General features: G+C 35.5%; 1 protein-coding gene across 3 annotated transcripts in view; it reads right to left on the reverse strand.

The window, feature by feature from the left end:
• LOC118737161 (elongation of very long chain fatty acids protein) overlaps nt 1–20,189 on the reverse strand; it is a 57,032-nt gene that overhangs the window by 18,267 nt on the left and 18,576 nt on the right. Inside the window, exon 1 of one of the 3 annotated variants that reach the window (XM_036467500.1) lies at nt 4,861–5,201. The exons of 1 other annotated variant lie outside the window; for it this stretch is intronic. The gene's annotated coding sequence lies outside the window, so the exon portion shown is untranslated. Of the gene's footprint in view, nt 1–1,909; nt 2,264–4,860; nt 5,202–20,189 lie in introns of those variants that run through there. One more of the 3 variants, XM_036467499.1, reaches the window with a different exon arrangement.

Below are 20,189 nucleotides of genomic sequence, written 5' to 3' on the forward strand. Positions count from 1 at the left end.
AGGGCACGAAATGATGAAATTTTCAGAGGCACATATTTTCAACTCACGTAAATATTAAAATTATTAACTTGTGAAATATTTTGGCAATTTGAAGTAAATAGGACTAACCTTGATTTTTGGCAAATTATTTTGTTCGAATTTCCGCTCATTTTCTTTCACATAAAATCGTCGAACATACATATTTCGTATGGAAGTAATTGACTGACAGTCAACAAAAAAAATAAAAAATTGCCAAAAATACACGGTAGGTCCCAGCTACTTCAAACTTGCACTTAATTATAAAAAAATGTATGGGCTACACGTTTTTTTGTTATATTCAATTGATTATAAAAAAGTAGCGGGCAATTTTTAATTTTTTTCGTTGAAAAAATATCTAATTTGCCAATTGCACTAAAATAACCCCAAATCTTTTCAGTAAACAAACATCTAACATTTATGTATGTATATATGTATGTAGGAAAAATGGTTTTTAGCGTTCCAGTAGTTTTTCTCAGTTCTTCACTAGTTGTTGCGCTCTCTCTTTTGTAATAGATATCTTGCATTTTGACAAATCTACAGGTTTAAGTCCAAAAATCGCAACTCTGTAATATATTTTAGCCAAATCAATCGGTGGTTCAAAAAACAATAAAGTCGGAATTTCAATGCCGCCAGCCCCTAGGGTTGTCCTGAACCGAAAAAAAATATCGCTATTTTTTATTTTGATATCAAAAAATATCCAGTAAGTACGTGGGCAAAAAACAACTTTTCGTAGAAATGTTATAAAGTTCTTGAAAATCAATATTTTTCGACAATGTACGAAAAGTTGTTTTTCCCCATATAAAATACATGGAAAATTTTGAGCGCTGTGAGCACTCCCATTTTTCGGTTTCAAAATAAAAAAAGATTGGGGTATATTTTTTCGGTATAGAACAATCCTAGGTGGTGGCGGCATTAAAAATCCGACCTTATTTTTAACCGACTTCAAAAAAAGGAGGCGGTTGTCAATTCGTCGGAATATACTTTTTTTATGTATGTTACCGCATAACTTTGGACCACGTCAACCGATTTTGAATTTGCATCGGAAAGGTGGCGTCTCAGAAGTGGTCTCATACTAATCTGGTTTAGATCGATCATTGGATTATGAAAAAATTAACGGTGCTCCTAAATTTTGATATGAAATTTGAAGTCGGTTTTGTTTTCTGCTTAAAAATTACTTGTTCCATATATTTTTTTTTAAGTTTTCTATAAGGTTTTAAACTTTGGTTTATATGATTTTTTTAACGAATGAACGCTTTATTAAATAAAAATTCTTAAAAATAAATAAATAAATATGAGTGGCAAGCAATATCAGTTTGAAATGTGGCTGCTACATCACTCCACATTAGACCACATAAAAAAAGTGCTGCAATCCTCCATGAATCTCCCCTCTCCGGTAATTCTAAGAGGCCGTGCATCGACGCTTTTATTTTTTTCTAGGATCCGTCAAAACGTTCGTAACTAAAAGAATACATTGATTACATGCCACTTAACTGTTACACAGGCTCATGTTCTTTAAATTCATTTTTCTTTTGGTAATTACTACATTTCACTCAAACAGGGCATACGATTAAAAAAGGATAATTCAGGAATTTAAAGAATCTGGCCGGTCGCATTGCAGTATGTTTTTTGTTGTACCTGTTCTACTGTACATAAATACAAATAAGTAAATGTGTACAAATGTGTTTTGTAAACACAAAATTAAGAAACCACAAACCTCTAAAAGATAGCTATGTAGTATATTTCATCCGCTGCGTAACCAATTAAGGCAACTTCTTGACGCACTTAAATAGCCGGCAAAAAACCAACACAACAAGGCGCTCTAAGAAAACACGTTACGCCGCGCTGAAACGTAACCAATTTTAGCACTTGTAAATATTTGTCTGCTGCTTACAATTTGAAGCGTATCAGGTGTTTAGTTGCCGCAACGCCGCCAATTGAATGTTGCACAATAATTACGCGAATCACGCTAAGCCAGACAGCACCACACCACACCACACCACGGTGCAGACACTCACTTCCAGCTTCCAAATCAGCGTGCTAAAAGCACGAACAGCTAAATACCAATAAAAACTGATGACGACACTTTTGACAACAAAGATAAGACGAGAAGCTTTTTGGGTTTTTTTTTTTTGCAACGGACGATAAATTATATAGCCGTATAGGCAGTTACGATATTTATAAGTATGCAGGTAATATTCAACGACAAAAACGACGATACGCGTCCGAAGCCCAAGACAGTAGATCGCTGACTGAAATTTGAAAAGCGCAAGAAACGACATAAAAGAGAGCCAAAGCAAATCCATATGGAAAAGCTTGGCGATCTGAGAGGGAATTCTGGCGCGGGGTGCCTGCCATAGCCACCGGCCAGCGTTCGGACTAGTCAAGCTCGATTCGGAAGTAAATGACTCGAAAAATCGGAGTAAAAATTAAATTTTCGGAGCAGATTAATTAGATTGATTTTAGATTGGTTTTAGTCATACGTCCCATTGTATTTACATTGTAATTGCAAAGCATTGGCACGGAGTGCTTGTAAATCAGCTTAATCTCTAAATCAGCCATGCCCAACGTCGGCAGAACTCCATAAGCAAGTGCCCTGCGCTGGCAGAATTCCATATGCAAGTGCCCTGCGCTGGGCATGACTGCTCTAAATAGTATTCAAAACAAACTTTCCATCAGGAAAATTTATAATGTTTCTGAAAAAAAGTTAATTATCAGACGGCGTATAAACTTTTGACCGTTGGTTAATAAGAGTTGCGAACATTAAGCTTCCAATTGTATCGTAATTAAGCTGGTTCCTACATGTATTTATTTTTAATGAGATTCATCTTTGAAAAAGAAATCGTAGTAAATCTACTCCGATCCGAGCAAATCTACTCCGATCGGAGCAAAGTCCGAACGCTGCCACCGGCGAAATATGGTTTTGTGGAACGTGAGCTAGACAACCAGTTAATAAGGGGGCGTACGATCGTGGAGGCATGCGTATTTGCGCCCGCACGCTCTCCCACTGGCTAACGACGACGACGTCGACGTTAGAGCTAATAAGTTAGTCGCTTGTCGGATGATATACTTGTATGCGCATGGCACAATAAAATCATATACATACATACATACAACGTTTGAATGATCTTCATCGATCAAAAGCGTTTGATTGGGAAGACTGGCAGACAAATTTACAAACATTTTTAATGCAATAACTTCGAATATTTTAACTTGTTATCTAATCCGACGCAGCGTTTAACAATTCCAAAGGTCATTTGCATAGCAAAGCATAAAAGTGACCGATAATATTTGCATTTTTTTACAAATTTAAAGAGTCGAAGAAAAAGGTTAAGGGCAAAGTTATTAAAATCATTTGTTTTTTCAATCAACTTTTTTCATATTTGTTATTTTTACTCTTTTGCTTTGTTTAATTTTTAAATGGCTTTTCACAAGCCCTGAGCGGTGTTGGGAGTAAGTCGTATTAAGCGATTCCAACAACACGGTATATTAACTTTACCTGGTAGAAGGGCACCTTTACTAGACTTGCACTTAGAAAATTTCAAAAATCATTAAACACTGCGAACACCAATCATGTGACATTTATTAATTAAGCAGTTGAACGATTGCACAGTGGGGAGCACTTCCATCTAAAATGTGAGCACTTTTTGTCACCACGATTCTAGGTTGCCTACAGCGTTCAGTTCCACAGTTCTTTTAAAAAATTTATAGGGCTGGCTGTTGAGCCAGTATTCGTCTGAAGCTAAAACTATAGGCTATAGGAAAGGCCCTAAGTATCTATGGTTGATTTGATCCACTTCCTACTCAGTATAAGGACTCTTTGAGCGAGGATGGGCGGACTTTCTGTCGTTAAATACACTAACAAAGGTACACCAAGAGGCGAGGTCCAGTCTCCACTCCCATGGAGATTAACAATAAACACATTTGTCGATCATGCGGTGGTGAGTTTTTATTAACACGCAGATCCCATAAGATAGATAGTGTCAGCTGACTCTCTGTTTTTACGTCCGTGGGTAACTGCGCTTTTACCCGTGACTTTTGAGTAATCATAACAAAGTCACAGATACGCATATATCTGCCACCTCTAGTTTAGATCCGATGATTGGATCATAAAGAAATTAACGGTAACCAAAAAATTTTATATGAGAATTGAAATCGGTTTTGTTTTTCGTTTTTTTTTTTAATTTACAAAAGTATATCTAAGTTTATTTGTATTCTCGTTTTTGAAATATTTTTGTCATTGATATGTATGGTGCGCTTAATTTTGGTTTGACTTTTTAGTTTTCCTTTGTTTTACATTAATTTTTGTATCTTATACTTTATTTAATTTTTTTTATTCGTTTTTTTTGTTTTTGTATAAACTTTTTTATTTCAAACTTTTTTTTTAGAATTTTATTTAAAAATGTTCGTAGTTTATTTTTTGATTTATTTGATCAATTCTTTTAGGTTTTTTATTTTCAGATTTTATTATAATTGTTCGAATTTAAAAGTTTTTATTTCAAACTTCTATATATTTTAATTTATTTATGTTTTTTTTTTAATTTTTGCAAACCTTTTTTATTGAAAACTTTATACCTTTACCTTGTACTTTGTCAAAGCGGCAATTTTTTAATAATTTTCTTTTCACGTGAATTCAAACCCTTAAAAAGTACACATAAATTATTTATGATCTAAGGCTTATCACTTTATGACGAACAATTATGATAGGCTAAAGTTTGAAAAAAAAAACACACGAAGGCTAGAATGGGAATAACCTGTGTCGACCAGATAATGGCCAATTCGATGACTCACGATGAGCAAAACATGCGATAACAATTTTAAACATATACATATGTAGGTATGTACCTCAATTTGTGTTCCTAGTATTCGTATTCGATGAAGCACTATCTATCGCCCGCTATAAAAATTGCTCAATTCGCATATAAATAAAATCGTACTGATAAGTAAAACGACGATTGTGCAAAAATAAAACCGAAATGAGTAATGCAATATTGCAAGCACACGCGCCTTAAACACTGTAAATTCCAGTGACGCCAAAGAAGACGAAAAAAAAAACGAACAATTTCTGCTGTCCCAAATACCACAAATGTAAGGCAAAATGAAGAGCGCGCACGGCAAATGGTTAACGTCGCGCGGCAATGGAAATGCGGCAACGACGTCCGCGTCCGAAAGCGATTGAAATAAGACTGTCGCTAGAGATGATGAAAAGTGTAAACAAAGTCAGTCAATTGAGAGATTTTGTTATAGACCGACGAGACGACGCAGACGACGGTGTCCATAGAAGATTTAGACTAGACAAAACAAAAGAAATGCTGATGACGATGATGAAGAATACACTCGTTGCGAGCGAATGAGCTATTCGATGACGACGCCTTCCACGGTGGCGATAGCATTCATAGACCAATGACGTTGTTGTTGGTGATGCGTCGTCTAGCTGTCTGTCCGCATGCCTCAAGCTAGGTTAACAATCTCCAGATATGAATGTATGTATGTATATGCAAGAGAGTCGAAGTCGGCGCTTCATACGGACCAACAGGTGTGACATTACGTTAACGCTTACCGTTGCTGAACGACCGACCATTGAGCGTAGTGATTGCGCTATTTTGGAGTTGATGTTACTTAAAGCTGACGTAACATTTGTGATGTGGTCAGTCAGCACGGAAAGTAGCACGCGTTCCAGAGCTTGTTCAAAGCGGACTTGACAAGCACCTTAAAAAAGTATGTAAACAAAAATAGAAGCAGGTATGCAGGAATTCGCAAAGCACTTGGGATGGCAGCGGCAACCGCCGTAGCAGCCGTAGCAGCACCAGCAGCTGGCTTACACCGATCTGAACCCGAGCTTACTGCTGCAACATTTTTCCAGTCTTCTGCAACTACTTACATACTGGTACAAGTTAAGCGCGCTGACCCGCTTTCGCTTTCTTCGGCGCGTGTGGTTGTTACCTTGGCGCTGCTGTATAACAGCGCCCAGCAGCAAGAGCACCAGCAGCACCGGTATTGCTTCAACAATGTAATACAAAAACATAGTCTTATTAATAAATGATAAACACAAAGAAATAAAAAGACCCGAACTTTCCAGCCAACCTGTTTGCAAAGTTGGAGAATGAAAGACGAATACAACTGCCGTCGATGATGTTGTGAAAACGCAGCGGCCACAAGGCACGTAAATCGTTGCGCCAGCAAATTTTTCAATGCAAAGCTTTATAGCTTGAAAATGACTTGGCTGGTTGGCTGGCTGACTGGCTGACTGCCTAGTTGGCCGCGCGCGCTGTTTGCCGATAATATTACGAACACTACTTAGTGGAAAATGGAAATATGGTAAATGGCTATGCGCGTTACTGTTATACCACCTATTACTATATCATTCAACACTTTGCGACAGACGACACTTCTACAAATCCAAAATATAATGGAGTATGTAAATGAACTAGAAACTGACCAACGCTGACCCACGCCAACGCGCCAAACTGTCAGCCAAAACAAATTCATACGCCTGCAAAGGCGGAAGTAGGAAGCAGCAGCGGCGTATTTGCGCTTCAATGATACTTGTGTAACGTGGGCTCTCTCACTACCCACTCTACCCATCACACAACACCTCCGTCCTATAGACTTTTTTATAGTAGGCCCACCACGAGTCATTAAGGTATGTATGTTGCAATGCGTTCGGCCATCCCGGCACCCAATACGTCCGTAGCGCGTCCATAAGTCAACCATCAACCGCCAATTCATTGAAGTACTAAGTAACACCACAGAAGTGGCATAAAAGCGCCGACAAGAAACTCGACAATAAAGCCACAAAACGCGAGCTTATAGAGCAAATAACCAAAGAAATGCCAAGAAATCAACAAACCATTGTACGAGTACTAACTACATAATAACCGAAGCTAAGCTTTCGCCGCCACTCCGCCCGTTCCATGAACGAATAGAGCAGCGCCTTAACGGCGACTAAGTAATATGAGAAACTACATACTGTGCTTGTAGACAGTGGCAGGCGCAGTGACAGCGAAATCGTGCAAAAAAAATATGAAAAAAAAACAAAAAAAACCTCAATAATAAAATTTGCAACAGTAAAATAGTTTCATCGGACTTTGTACTGTACATTGTTACTCTATCAAATACGCGCCAGTGGGTTTGCGAGCCACAACTAAAAATATCACTGAGAAAATGAATGGGTTTTTATGTGTGATTGCAATGAGGCGGCACATGTTTAACTAAGTAGGATTTAAAAAAAAATAAAAATGGTGTTTGAAGGCAACTCAAAATGAGCTAAAGACTACCATCCTCTTAGGTAATAGGTAGAGCCCAAACCGATTAAAGTGATGAGACCAAGGATCAGATTTATAAGGGCTGGTTCCCACCATAATTAGAAAAATATATATATATTGGCGGCTTTATCATTACGATGGGCAAAGAAGGCATATTTCCGCCTACGGTCGGAAACTTCAACCTTCACGGGCAAAAACCAAATTGAAAACGTTGAACGCTTCGAGCGTTCTTGGCATGCGCTCCACTCACTACCTTCCTACTAAGTTTGCGCAATATAGAACGTGCATAACAAAGGTTCGACTTCAAAAGTTGCAGTCACAACAAACAACTCCCATCGCCCATAAATAAATGAGCAATGGGTTCCATCTCCTGTATAGCTCTGCTGCGGCGAAATACGAAAACAAAGCCATCCTTCAGCTAATAGCCATGTTGATGGAAATGCAAATCGGCGGCTAATCCCAGTAATGCGTTATGCGTTAAAAAGAAAAACAATGCCTCGGATGACACGACGACGGCAGAAGTTTGATGTACTACGATTTGAGAGTATGCAACTGGAATGTGCGACCCTTTAATGGGCAAGGTGCGTCTCCCGGCTGGTTGATGTGCTCAAAGGACCAAGGCTGATATAACCGCCATACTAGAAAAACGATGGGCGAGGCAAGGCAAAATATGCATAGGGACTTGCGACGCCTACTACAAATGCCACGTAAAGGAGCCCGAATACGATGGTGGCTTTGTGGTGGCAGAGAGACTCCGTCGTCGAGTAATGTCATTCACCCCGGTCGACGAGCGTCCCAATTCCCACCAAAGCGACGAAAGAGAAGGCATCCAAGGATCTGTCCTACAAGCACTTGGGGCGCCAATACAAGCGCTGCCACCGTCACGATATCTAAATCGTGCTTGGCGTTTTCAATGCCAGGGAAATACCCTCGGCGAATTCAGTCACCACGACGAAACGTCCGATAACGGACTGTGGATGATCCACATTGCAGGGGGGCGAAAACATGGTAGCATACAGTATTAGATTCCATCAGATGATATTAAAATTAAAATAATGAGATGGAGGGAACACATAAACAAAATAAAGGATATCAAACGCAGTAAATTAGCGATGACGCTATCGTCGTGACGATCCTCATTTAATTGCCTTGTAATTTAGAAAACCAATGACTTGCATTCGAAACAGAAAAAGCGGTCAAAGTCACCGCTAAATTTCACGTACAACGACGCTCGCTTAATACAAAAATTTACGTATTGAAACAAAACTTTTATGGACGCTATGGCAAAAATTGGGCAATCATCAACGACATTTCAAGCAAGAAACAACCGAAAAAAAAAAACAAAAAACAAACAAATGATGTCCATTAAATAGAAACACGTTTGCTTAGCAAAATTATATTTCACGGTCAAGATGCGCTATGAATTACAGGCAAAGCAAAAAAGTTTAACTACTTGAACATGTCAAAAAGAGGCTAAAAACGATGGAAGGAAACATCGAATAATTGAAAGCGACAGTGTGTCCGAAGTGTCAATGTAATTACAAGTACATATTTAAGCCGATGAGCAGAAATCGCAAGTATCTACATAGATACTTAAGTGCAATGGGGCAAAAAGAAGCGAATAGCCACAGCGCACACCCACAAGCAAACCAACCCACCAATTTCTTGTCGAATTATTCGCATACAAATCTTTGTGATTTTGGCGCGTGTGATTCTATCGAAAGATCACGACGAAGAGAGCGAGCAATTTTTATTTTCTTATTTTATTAGTGAATGCCTTGTTGTTAATGGCTTATATATGTAGATATGCATGTAGGATTGTTAATGCGGTAATAAAATAAGTAAAATAAAAAAGGGGCTTTGGAAAACAAACGGGTGAGAAACAGAAGGTTTGGGGGAAAGTTGGAAAAAAAAAAAAAAAAGGAAAACAAAAAAAAAAAAAAAAAAAAAAATTATAAACAAAAAAAAATAAAAAATAGCAAGCAAACTTAGACTAGCAACTACACACATATGTATATAGTATCAGCAGTCATAACAACAAAGCTTTGTAATCTAGCTAACAATGTGCAAGAGCATGTGCGTATGCGCAAATGTGTGTTTTAGTAATTAACATAGCTGAGCGATTTCTAGCGCACACAATGCTGCTGCCAATGGAACATCAATGCGGCAAAAAAAAAAAAAATAACCACGGTGAGCTTGAACTAAACTAATATGTTGGCAGAGCGCGCACAGCAAATTGATGATACGACGACGATACATATTGGGACTGTTAATCCCGGGCTCCCGTTTTTTTTTTTTCGGTCCCAAAAATCCCGGGATTTTCGGGATTTGTAGTTTGCACTGGTGGCAATAATAGAAACTTCACTTTCTTGACCAGTATTGGCTATATTTCTTTTTATATTTAATAATTAATATTTTTTTAATAAAGGTCTAGCTCATTACATATGTATATAAAACCGTGCGAAAGTAAATTTTACACACAAAAATCAATATATTCGCGAAACCATGGGCCGAATAAAGTAAAATTGCCTTTTTAGTTTTTCACTCTGACGTCAGTAATTCAAAAATGATTTAAAAAATTCGATAAAATGTGCTTAGAGAAGAAGTATGGGTATCAACTTAGAGAGGAAATTCTGTAGAATCTAATCAGGTTTAATCTTGTTGTGCCTAAGGACTAGTAAGTATTGAAAATGTTCCGTTAAAATTGTATCCTTGAAATTTCGCAATACTTGTTTTTGAAAGAATTACATGTTAAGTACTTATATAAACTCAATAACATCCTCGAATTTATCAGCTTAAAAAATTACCTATTCGTGCTTGTGAATCCATAAAGTTTTTTTTTTTAATTCTAAAAAAATTTCCTCTTTCATATTTTTATTCTACATTGCATTGAATTTTTGAAATAATTTTTGGAATTGATCTTATCTTTGAAATTACAAAATCCTGACGTCAGAGATAACAAAAAAAAACGCCACTTTAAATAAAAAAGTAGGTTTCAATCCCATTTATTTATAATTTATTTTATGGTAAGAGATATAGACGAAATTTTTTCGATTAAAGTTGTTGAAAAGTAATAAATATCTAAATCCCAGAACTAACACCGGTATCCCGGGATGCTGATTATCACATCTCAAAAATCCCGGGTCGTAAACAGCCGAAAAATGATCATCCCTAATGCATATATAGATCGACAAGCGACAATGCAAAGGCGACGCAGCTCACCGAACGCAAAGACTGTCTGTACTAAGTAAAGAAACGAAAAAAAAACGCAAGACGCCAATAAATTTAACTACCAATTCAGTGTTGGAAATTTGGCCTTTTGTGCGATTTCATAATTATATGTGATTCGTAAGTGTGGCAACCGCAAAGTCTAGACTTTTCGAATGTTTTTGTATGTAGGATCATAGTTGCGCAAAGTGCATAATTGCGAACGAGATGCATGCAGACACATGCATATGTATGCTCATGCAGATGGCTTAGATATATTATTAATGTGGAGACTACCACCATTCATTGATACCAAGTTTCAAAATAATGCCAAAGAGTGATCAACAACAGCATTTACGAGTATTTAATTTGTTTATTTGGGAATACTATCATTGAAATGAAACTGCATGAAACAATGCTGAATAAATTGCGCCATACTTAAGGCTGATATGCAGCCCGGTTTTTTCGTGTGTGTGTGTGTCCAAAAAATTTTGACAACTGGTACTTCACCAGGCTGTTGCCTCGCTCTTTCCTCAAGAAATAAAGAATGTTGCAAGCATGGGTTGCCTTGTGCTATTTATTCACAAAAAAAACTTTAGAAAACCGTAGTAGAAAGCGTAGTAAATTTTTTAACGTAATTTTATATGGAAGTTTTGCTTTTCTTGAGAGCTGCATACTGGCCTTTACCCTGACAATGGACATACAAAAAAGACATGGCGGTGTCTCTTAGAATAAGTCTCTAAATAAATTTTAAATAAAATCGCCGATTTGAGGAAGAAACCACCCACCACTTCTTACAATACATACATACACTTGTCCACAAAATAATAGGAGTGTGATTATTCAACCAGTTTTGGCTACTTGTCTTTTGTTTATTTAATGTTTATTATTTTTTTTTTTTTATAAAAGTCTAGCTGGTTAAACAACAAACACAATATAAATTCTGACTTCAAACTTTGTACAAAATTTAAAAAAATTTCGCAAATTTTCACCAAAATTTCAAATTTTGTAACCACAATTTTTTCTAAATATTCTAATTAAAATGGTGGAAATTTGGGTGAAAATTTGCGAAATTTGTAAATTTGTTTTCCGCCAAAATATTTTGGAAAAAATATTAAGATTTACTTGAGCTAGACCGATTTGAAAACACCTCCAAAAATTTCATTATTTTGATTCCGTTGAAAAAAAAAATTCAATTCTTATGCTAACCTTTTAAGTTAAGCTTAAGCGTTTCCATATCTGAGGTGACTCTTTAGAAAAAATATTTTTAAAAACTAATCTTATTTACGTACAAAAATAGGTCCAGCTCACGTAAATCTTACGAATGTTCGTAACAAAAAAAGGGAATTCTAAACGAATAAAAATCTCAAGGTGGTAAAGTTTGACGATTTCAGAAGCCAATAAATTAAGACTGAATTGAAATTGCGTAGTGTACCGACAAATGGAAATAAGTCTGAACTGTGATTGCCATATTAAAACCACCATTTTGAATTTTGCGAAATTAGCGACGTCAATAATAACCAACGACGCCTTGGTGTTTTGTTCAACATTTTCGTTTTTTTCACCACTGTGCAGCGGACGCATTATCTATTTATAAATTAGCGTGGAAACTTTCATTTCCGAAGACGATAACATTATGAAGCGTTAAATCAAAATCAATAATAGTTAATTAATAACAATTGATTGAAACGAAAATTCTTATTAAATAAGTAATAAATAAATAGAAATAAAAATTAATGCGCCGGGATGCGTGCACTCATTAGAGTCAATTTGAACAGCTGCAAGATAGAGTAAACTCAAAGATAAGGTTCATAGGTATGTATGTATGTATTTATTCGTGGGCAATTTATTTATTTGTAATTTATTTATAAATCTATTCGACAATAAATTAAAAAAGACTTACATACATATCTTCTTAGGTGCATATTTTAAGAAAATCGACACGCAATTGCACTTAACTAAAAGCAAAAAAATAAATAAAAAATATTTATAAAGACGTGAAGCGTTGTAACAACAAAAAAAATATGAGAAAATTAAAACTCGAACAAATGTAAAAAAGTGTACATACATACACACGTAGAAAAAACGTTCATTTCAAAGTCGACGCTCCAAAATGCTGGCGTGTGTTAAGCAACAAAAAGATGATGGAAATTCCATTGCATTGATTTGGCTGAACAGTAACAATAGGCTGGGCGGGCGGCAGTGAATTGGTCAGTCGGTTGGTTGGTTTAGTCATTTGGCTGTATTGGTTAGTTGAGTGCTCGTCGATACCTTTTTAATAAGAGCACAGCGTGAAATGCATACATATATGTAAACGCAATTTTTTAATATACAGGGTGGGCCAATAAAGAACACGTCATAACTTCTTTGTTTTTTAATATTATCATTTTATTTTTTTTCTGCATGTCACAGTTAATCTCTTGTAAAATCATACTGTATACTTACAGCAAAACCACCAACAACGACTGTTATGGCCGAAAAAGTTATCGGCTCATATTTCTTCGAGAATGAGGATGAAATGCCAGAAACGATTTCTGGGGCTTCTTACAGAACAATGATTGACAATTTTTTGCGGCAAACGGCAGAGCAGCATCCTAATTTGTGGCTCACACAAGATGGAGCGACTGCGCACACTGCTAGGCAAACTATGGATGGTAGGTCTTATTTGGCGCACCCTGTTTATTTAGTAAATATATGTACGTTGCGATCGAAATATCGGATGATCATGAATTATTATTATAATTTTATTTATTTTTTTTGATTGGGAGAGGCAAAGAGCCATCAATCAGTGAGTATTTTGAGCGTTGCCAAAAATCAATTAACGTAGTAAGTATATAAATGAAGAGCGAAAAGATCGTTTTCATTAAGCTTCAATAATGGTATTATTATTTAGCTTTTCCGTATCTCGAATTTTAGCAGGTTTCTTCATTTCTCTGTACAAATAGTTACCGTTACGTGCATACATTTAAGCCAATTTCGGCTTATCATGGCATACTGTAGTACAAAAGAGCTGGTAAGTAGAAGGTGGTGTGCGCCACAATGTAAGAAGACGGAAAGTGTTTATAGACACTAACACATACGGTGGTGGCAAAAATAATAGAAACAAAAATAGTGACAAGTTTCGTTTATTTAAGTATATTTAGTAAAAATGGATTTAGTTCATGTGTAGTATAGAAGAAAATGCACCACCACAACCTTGGCGAAAAAATGCTCAAAAATCAACGGTATAATTTAGACACTTGAAACATGCACATTATAATACTATAATACCGCATACCCAGAATTTTTCTACAAACTCTGCTTAAAAAGTTGACAAATTTTATAACAAATTTGAAAAAAAAAATATATTGTATACTGTAAAAAATTTGAAATGTTGATTTATATGCTGTTTTTATATAACGAGTTAGCCATTAGTTAAAACATTATTAAGCATTAGATAAACAAAAGAAAAATATTCAAACAAAAAATTTTTTGGTTCCATTAATTTTTTCTACACCTGTACATACTTACACTGGAGGCCAAAAGTGGATGAATGGTGTTTGTTTTTAATATTTACAATGTTTTTCAAGTTAAAATTTTGTTGTTATTTTGTTTATAAGAATGTGGTTCCTGCTTTAACAAAAAAAAAACAAATTTAGAAAAATTCCACAATTTTTTATCTAAATTTAGAGCATTTTAATCAGAATTTTTTATAGAATTTTTGGGTATGTATATAGTTACAAGGCTTATAACATTTTGGTAAAATAAGTGCAAGTTTTGAGCGGCTACAAATTGCATTGATTTTCAATAAGTTTTTTTTTTTTTTTGTTGGCGGCGTTTTGCACTTTTTTATATAAGCGAAAAAAATTTAAAAAAATTAATGTCAGTTTTCCTAAATTGCTCTATTTATATGAAAAAAAACCCCAAAAGCCCTCAGCAAACAAAATTTTTAAAAGTCAATGCGATTTTTTAGCCGCTCAAAACTTATTGTGCCAAGATTATATAAGCCGTGCAACTGCATACCCAAAAATTTTGATTAAACGCTCAACATTTAGATAGAAAATTGTGAAATTTTTCTAAATTCTGTTTTTGCTAAAGCATGAAGGAAATTTTTATAAAATAACAACAAAAACATTTTAGCTTGAAAAATATTGTCAGTGTATTTATGTATTTTTGTTATTGTATACACGCGTAGTAGGTGCTTCTTTTGGCTTATACCGGCGCTACAAAACCCGCTTTAGCCCACTAACTGATCGCGAAGCGAGAGTGGCCGGCCAGTCGACGACCGATGCGGCACAGAAAGGGAACAGTACTAAAAAGGGCGAAAAATGCGGCTACGCAATTTTTCGTTCAAATGGCCAACAAGTTACACAAGTTACACGCGTAGATACACACACGCACATGCATATATTCACCGATATATGTACATACATCCATTTCATTTGTTTAACGGTCAGACGTCATGTCAGCCAATCAGCCAGTCGTCCGCTCGTCAGTTCGAATCAGGGATGGAAAAGTAGGTACAATTGTACCTTTTTCCGGAAGGTGAAATGGCAACTCATATATCATTGTGAACATGTCGTTGTAGAAACAAGAAATGATTGCAAAGTGGCTAAGTTCCTTTATTAAATTCTTTGCGAACAGTGAAAAACTCTTCACGTTTTGATAATTTTTCTAGCAAAGTGGCTACATGGCATGCTTGTCAATTTCAATTGTGAATGAGGTTAAAGTGCGGAAGAATATAATTAAAGGCGAAAATATCTGTAATCTGGATGTACTCTGGCGGGAATTTACTACAAATTTTGAGTAAAATTTTGGCTCAAGTTCGCCTTCCCACGAAGTACCACCTAAGGTTTTGTATTAAAGGCCTGGTTTACAAAATAGACCCAAATGCTTTATGTACGCAGCTAAATGGAAAGCCTCGAGCGTCTGCTCTACAGGTCCCCATTTTATTATTCGTTTAGGAACTTCTACCTACGACCACTTCGAAAAGAGTTTGAAAGCAATCCAATACATGTATTCCAATTGACCGATCAATTTACAGTCAGCATGGTGTACCTGTATGTTGTTAACTGTTTGCGATTCACAGCCAGCATATTAAATGAATAAATTGTCTAAACTAATGTAATTTTCTCAAACACTTTTTTAAGTACATACTTTCACCTTTAGTATATTTTTGAATAATTATATAATTTTCAAACATGTAAAATCAAATGTAACTTTTAGAAAGCCGGGTTAAATAAAATTAAAGATTGAATGATATCTACCGAAAAAAATTATAACCCTGTTTTTTTTATATCAAAAAACATTTAGAGGTCGCTCAAAATTTTCTATGTTGTTATATGGGGAAAACAAATTTTCGTTGATATGGTATAGAATTTTGTAAAATCAATATTTTTTTCATCGGAAAACGTTGCTTCTCTTTAAGAGACTGCCAATAATAATACCCAAATAAATACGTTTTTTGAGGGTTTTAGGGGTCCTATAAGGAATAGTTAATAATATAATATGGTTAAATAAATAACTGGGTAATATTATTGAAAATCCCCAGAAGCAAAGTTTTTCGATCGCAAAATATTGATTTTCAAAAATTCTTTACCATTCTACGAAAACGTGTTTTCCTCATATAAAATACATGGAAAACTTTGAGTGCTTTGAGCGCCCCCTAAATATTTTTTTGATTTCCAAATAAAAACAAATTTTTCGGTATAGTACAATCGCAGAGGGTTGAGAGCATTAAAATTCCGGCTTAACCCTTTTTGGACCACATATATCTTTATTGGATTTTTATGAATATTAATTCAACTGTATCGATATATTAATCACTTTTTTGTTAATGAAAATTTCTATTGTCAAATAATGTAGAATTTAAAATTTCGATTTTTCATCCGTGGTTCGAACACCATTGAAGCAGTGGCGGAGCAGCATACATCTGCAAACGGTATTAATTAGGCAAAAAAACGCGCGCGCGCGCAGGTGTATATGTATGTATTTGGGTACATATGTTCATAGATACATATAGTACATATGTACGTACATATGTATATGGTATACGAGGCGTATGAGCTACACGCGATTTACGCTCAGATTTCACCTTTTTTTTTGTTTTTGTTGCTGCTTCATTATCGGCCAATATTTTAAAGCTGCTGCCGCCAAAGAAAGAGAGCGTCGTCATTTAAACTCATCCAAATACACACATTTATATGTATTTACGTGTAAAAAAAAATATTCGGGGGTTTCGACATGCCTCCGTCGATTTTCCTCTTAGTATTTATTCAAGTATTTTTGGTTTAACTGAACCTCATGAAAAGTGTGGTGGAAAATGCTTGTGCGTGTATAGACAGTAATAAACCTTTTTGAGTACTCCTCCTTGGTAAAATCTGATCTGATTTTGTTGATTCAGAGTGGTATACAAAATTCCTGTGGTATGAAAGGGAGCAACAACCAACCGTACTATGACAGAGTGGCACATGTAATTTTTGTAAACAAACACTTTTCTCATAATTTCAACATTTTAAGATAAGATTATAAATAACACATAATTATATACATATTTTTTATCCTCGAAATGAACTTTTTCTAATCATGAGGCGAAATTCCCCACAGTAAGTGTGTCCGTGCGCTGCACACAACCCAAAAGTACTCCACGGGGACCAATTGGTGAAAAACTGCGAAAAGGTTTATTACTGTATATACTGTGATACATACCTACGTCGCTGAGTAGTCAAGGTGACAAGTGGGAATTGACAAGTCGCATCAGCTAAGAGATTGCTGTTGATGTTATGTGTTGTCTTGTTGGTGTTACGCTGGCGCATTCACTGCAAACTTTGCAATCCTGTTTGCCAAATGTATTATTATGCTGTTGTTACTTTAATGATTAGTCATGGCGTTGTGCGCTAGGCTTCGTCTAAGTGGTTATATTTAGATAGTATGTATATGCCATCTCGAGGTAATAACGAAGATTATGAATGAATGTGTAGGGTGATAATTAGGTTTTTGCTAATAGTATGTGTGTAAGAGCTGCGTTTGGACCTTGAACCCGATCACAAGTTTATCGATACAATAGTAAAGGTGCTGACATACTTAACAGCAGAGCTTACTGAATGCGATCAGAAGCGTTTTAAGCGGGAAACCCCATTACAATGAATTATATTAGGATAAATTGGAGAAAGGATGAGTTAAAAAGCTTGGAAAATAGCAGAACATGAGAAAGCCAAAGGAGAGAACAGAGGTCGTGTTCACGAAAGCTGGGCAGAGTGCGACCAGAACGACCTAGAATGATAACAGTTTTGTAGGTACTGATGCTAAATGTACGTATTTATTATTTATTTTATTATTATAAGCGGATTGCAGTTTACAGCAGTGGCCAGGGAGGACCAGTGAAGAAGATTTCTCTAAAAGCCATTTTCTTTAAGTCCTTAACCCTCAGCGGTCCCCCCAAAAATTTGTCGAATTGGTTCTTATGTATACGCTCGTATACAAACAGATCTGACACTCTAATCAGATAATAAGATAATAATTTTTAGTATTTGTTTTCATTTTTAGTTTTAATCTCAACCTTAACCTAATTCTCTATCTTAGCCTAAACCTTGTTTTCAATCTTAATATTTACCTAATCTTAATCTTAATCTCAGCCTCAATCTTAACTCGAATCTCAACTTTAACCTTTATAACAATGTTAATATTAATCTTAATCTTAACCTCAATTCTAATCTTCATCTGAAGCTCTATTTTTATCTTAATCTTAGTCTTAATCCTAATATTAATCTTAATACCACTTTCAGTTTCAGACTCAATTTTAAACTCAACCAAGTCTAACCACGGTCGTCATCCCATTCCGCTCATCGAGCCGTTCGCTTTTTCGTTTCATCGGATTTCGGAATTTCCGCCTACGAATTTCGGCTTACCGTTGAAAAACAATACCGGCGAACGGCGAATTTTCGCCCAGTAGAGCGACGACGTCTGCAACTTTCGCCCAAAAATTTCGCTCAGTAAAAACACAACTAAGGCGACAACGAAATCAGCTGCTTATGACAATTAAAATTTTTATAAACAACAAGATTATTAATTTTTAACAAAATCTAATACAGAATTTTTCAATTTCGATTTAAAAATAATACCCAATTGTTTTATATGTTATATTTAAAATAAAATAAAAAATTAAAAAAAACGCGAAATAAACACACGAAGCCTAACTGACGACGCTGTGTTGCTTTTCCCACAAAAAAAATCTCAAAGGAGATAAAACAAAAAAAAAAATCGAGTATAAAAATATGCTGCCGATGCATAAAATAAGCACAAATGTGGTCAGTTCAATTTTAATAAAGGCAAAAAGAAAAATGTATCAATGCAACAACATTTCAGTTATTGTTTGACAACACAAAATCTGCAACTAACGGGAGGCCGGCCGGCCCACCAAACCAGCATCTAGTCAAAGTACAATGACCTCTGAGTTTTGGTGAACTTTTTTGATCAAGTTGTATAGCATCACTGCAGCATTACCAAAGCCACACAGCAACAGCCAATAGGTATAACCAAATCAAACAAATAAATAAATGAAAATAGAATAAAAAAACCATACTTTACTTTAAGTAGAAAAGAATGTCAAACGAAATGAAAAACAAGTTTTTTAAGCAAATAAACCGCACGCAGATAATCTATTTTGGGCGAATTTAGAACCATTAACGATTGGCCGAGCAGCTGAGAAGGCGCTTCTACAAACAGGTTGAGCTTGATAGGCTTTCTTAATTTACATACGGATATAATATAAATTTGTAAATTATCTGCACGCTCTTGACGGCGCACAGTGGGATGTCGCCATATAAGCTGCGGCCAAAAGTAGTAACCGTACTAGAAATTCGCTGAAATTTCGTATATGCGCTCTTCGGTACTTAGAAATGAAGAAATGTGGAAAATGGTAAAATTCAACGCGCAACCACGCCCACAGCTCTTGTGGGCGGAAATAGTAAATGTTATCCGATTTTGATGAAATTCATAGCATATGCTGGTTTTAACGAGAAGATTATAAATCTGAAAGAAATCTGTTTACATTATCGTCGAGTAATTCTAGAAAGACAGGCGCAAATTAGAAAACCAAAATCTTTTTTGATGAAATTCGGTGTGCCCTGCTCGTTTAAGCCAGAATTTTCCTAACTTGGAAGATAATAAAGAATTTCTTATTACGGCGCCCACCAACTACACAACTCCAAGTACTAAATTTTACGACCGGCTCATTATCTAAAGAAGTTCCTATTTCTGCATACTTAGTTATGTGTAGAATTTCAAAGTAAACTATTTTATACATTTCAAAAGGTTTATAAAAATTAAAAGCAATGCTTGACCACAGATATACACAAAAACTACTGATCAATCACATTGGCTTTTTATATATCCGCACAAGTGGAAAAATGAATTCAAATTACTTGCGACAAAATGCAATCTTTTCTTACAAATTTATTTTTTCGCATTGTTCTTACTTTAATCTCATTTCATGATTGCAAATGTGCATTTTTATCAAAAATTCTTTTTGGTTTGGATTAGCTGGATATTTTGCTATGTATCTGCGTAATTACTTTTTCAGAACACGCTAACCCGTTTTTACTACTTTTGGCCGCTGTAGTCCCATTGTGCGGCGTACTTATAAAATTCAAAAAAAAAAAAGGAAAATAAAGCGAGATTTATGTGACATATACAACTACATATAATCAAAGTTAATATACGAGT

The sequence above is a fragment of the Rhagoletis pomonella genome, unplaced genomic scaffold, assembly GCF_013731165.1.
Source record: "Rhagoletis pomonella isolate Grant_MI unplaced genomic scaffold, Rhpom_1.0 Rhpom_scaffold_00004, whole genome shotgun sequence".
Taxonomy (NCBI): Eukaryota; Metazoa; Arthropoda; class Insecta; order Diptera; family Tephritidae; genus Rhagoletis; species Rhagoletis pomonella.